Source organism: Lipotes vexillifer, unplaced genomic scaffold (genome assembly GCF_000442215.2).
Source record: "Lipotes vexillifer unplaced genomic scaffold, Lipotes_vexillifer_v1.1 scaffold329, whole genome shotgun sequence".
Classification (NCBI taxonomy): Eukaryota; Metazoa; Chordata; class Mammalia; order Artiodactyla; family Lipotidae; genus Lipotes; species Lipotes vexillifer.
In genome coordinates this window covers 1,555,391-1,558,181 of record NW_006774067.1, presented here as the reverse complement: position 1 = coordinate 1,558,181, position 2,791 = coordinate 1,555,391, and the positions used below count along the sequence as shown (strand labels likewise).

Sequence of the window (2,791 nt, the reverse complement as noted above, 5' to 3'; positions counted from 1 at the left end):
TCTCACATTGATTTTTCTTTCAGTAGAACTCCAGTTTTTAAAATTCTTTTCGAAAGTATATAAAACAATTTTACTATAATAAAAATGGAAATTGAGTTGAAATGATGTCATTGCTTTTAACCTCTGCATTATTAATTTGGAGAAGACAGAGACTAATAGAGTCCTAACCTTCTGTTTAGAAGCAAAGATCATGCCTTAGAAATAAGCAAAGATCATGCCTTTGTGAAATAATTAATTCTTACTTCAGAAAGTTATACCCAAAAGATGACTAAGGAAAACCAGCATCTCCTGGTTTAGTCCACCATCATCATTAAGAATGGAGATAAAAAAACATCATCATGGGGGACTTCCCTGGTGGTCCAGGGGCTAAGACTCTGCATTCCCAATGCAGGGGGCCCAGGTTCGATCCCTGGTCAGGGAACTAGATCCCACATGCCGCAACTAAGAGTTTGCATGCCAACTAAAGATCCCGCATGCAGCAACGAAGACCTCGCGTGCCGCAACTAAGACCCTACGCAACTAACTAAATAAATAAATATTTAAAAATGAACAAACAAACAAAATAGCATCACGGGCTAAGAGTTTTAGAAGTTAATTTTAAGACTTTCTTTTCTACTCAGAACTTGCCTGAAAAGGGGTAAGTGTGAATTAATTTTCACGTAGGTCAGCCAGTGATCCCTAGGTAACAGGTGTTAGCACATTAACAGCAATGATAGAAAAGCTGAAGCCAAAGAAGACTCCTATTTTTTTTCACAGCATTGCCTTCGCTTCCCCTGCCTTGGTATGTTCTATGGAATTTAAGAGAAGCTGAGTGTGCCAGTTTATCTCTGCTGGTACTTTTCCCCTGTGCTTTTCTCATGTTCAGAAGTGGAGAAAGGAAGATACTGTAAAAATAGAAACAGCTCTGAGGTGTGGTCTCCACCAACTGTCCCTTCAGAAGGGCAAGCCCTTCCACTCAGTAACCTGGAACCCATACATGTCTACTCCTCACTGCCAGACCCACCTGCCTGAAACACCACCAGAAATGCCTTTGACTTCTGAGGTATCCTCTTTGCAAATAAAAGCATCTCTGGAAAGATTCTTCTTAGCGTCTAAGATCAGCTGCACTGAAATAATAGTAATTTTGATGAGTAGGGGTTGGAGAAGAGAGGATTTTAGAGCATGGAGCACTGTGGAGTGTCCATCTGGCCAGGGCAAGAGCCAGAGCAGAGAGCACAGGACAGCAATGTGTGCCCTGGTCATGTGGAGAGAGGTGCTCTCTGAGTGGAGAAGGGGTACAGAAGGAAAGTGGGTGACAGCACAAACCAAAACATATCTGCTTAAATGAGTTATTTTACATAAAGCATTTAGAATAGTGCTAGCCCCAAATGATATGAAAATAATAAGTATTTACTAATCATTGGTCCTAGGGCTAGTCAGTTCCCACAACAGAAAGTACCATTCTCTCTCCTCCTCCCTTCCTCCCGTCTTATCACATGGCCTGCTGTTCCCAGGGCTCAGAGATATGACTTGCACAGCTCATGGTACAGTTTCATTCCAAGTTAGGTAAAAAGGCTTTAGTGAGCCAGCCCTGGAACCCAAGCAGTATTCATTCTATTGTTTCAATGGAAAAGGTGTTCAGAGGACAGTAGGCTCTTAATGAACCTTTGTTTAAACAAAAGTGTGTTTAGTAGTGATGAGGTTCAGAACACGCTACCCCACAATATGGCACCTTGGCATTTTGAATATTGTACGCTAAAGGAATTTGAGAAACGTCAGGTACAGGAAGGACTCTCTGACCTTCCTCTGAAGCAGGTCATAAGACCCTCTTGTGAGAGGTGCCTTCCTACACCCAGAAGAAAGGCGCATCCCTGTCTCTAAGATGGACAGAGGAATCTGGTGAACAGGTCTTGCTAAATTTCCCCAGTTTACTACCCTTTACAGCCCTATCTCTAAGATGGACAGAGGAATCTGGTGAACAGGTCTTGCTAAATTTCCCCAGTTTACTATCCTTAGCTCATACCCTTCTGTTCTATCACATTTTTCCATGACTTTCCACTCTTCATCAAACCTAGTTTAAAAACACTCAGACTTAGGGCTTCCCTGGTGGCACAGTGGTTGAGAATCTGCCTGCTAATACAGGGGACACGGGTTCGAGCCCTGGTCTGGGAGGATCCCACATGCCGCGGAGCAACTAGGCCCGTGAGCCACAACTACTGAGCCTGCGTGTCTACAGCCTGAGCTCTGCAACAAGAGAGTCTGCGATAGTGAGAGGCCCGCGCACCACGATGAAGAGTGGCCCCCGCTTGCCACAACTAGAGAAAGCCCTCGCACAGAAACGTAAGACTCAACACAGCAAAAATAAATAAATACATTAATAAACTCCTACCCCCAACATCTTCTTTAAAAAAAAACAAAAACAAACACTCAGACTTAACTGTTTCCCAGGTCTTCATTTCCTTATGAAGGCTACTATGTCATGCAAAACTTACGTTAAATAAATTTGTAAGCTTTCCTCTTTTTAAAAAATATTTAATTAATTTATTTATTTATTGGCTGTGTTGGGTCTTAGTTGCAGCACGTGGGATCTTTTGTTGTGGAGCATTGTTCTCTCTAGTTGTGGCATGCAAGTGCCCTGAGGCATGTGAGATCTTAGTTCCCTGATAAGGGATCAAACCCTCGTCTCCTGTAGTGCAAGATAGATTCTTAACCACCGGACCACAAGAGAAGTCCCAGGTTTCCTCTTGTTAATCTGTTTTTTTTGTCAGTCTAACTTACAGGGCTCTAACCAGAGAACCTAGGAGCGTAGAGG

General features: G+C 42.9%; 1 non-coding gene across 1 annotated transcript; it reads left to right on the top strand.

Moving 5' to 3' along the window:
* Nucleotides 1–348: 348 nt before the first annotated feature.
* On the top strand, nt 349–421 carry TRNAG-CCC (transfer RNA glycine (anticodon CCC)). The gene has a single exon. It is a non-coding gene; the product is annotated as a tRNA-Gly (tRNA).
* The last annotated feature ends 2,370 nt before the right edge of the window (nt 422–2,791 follow it).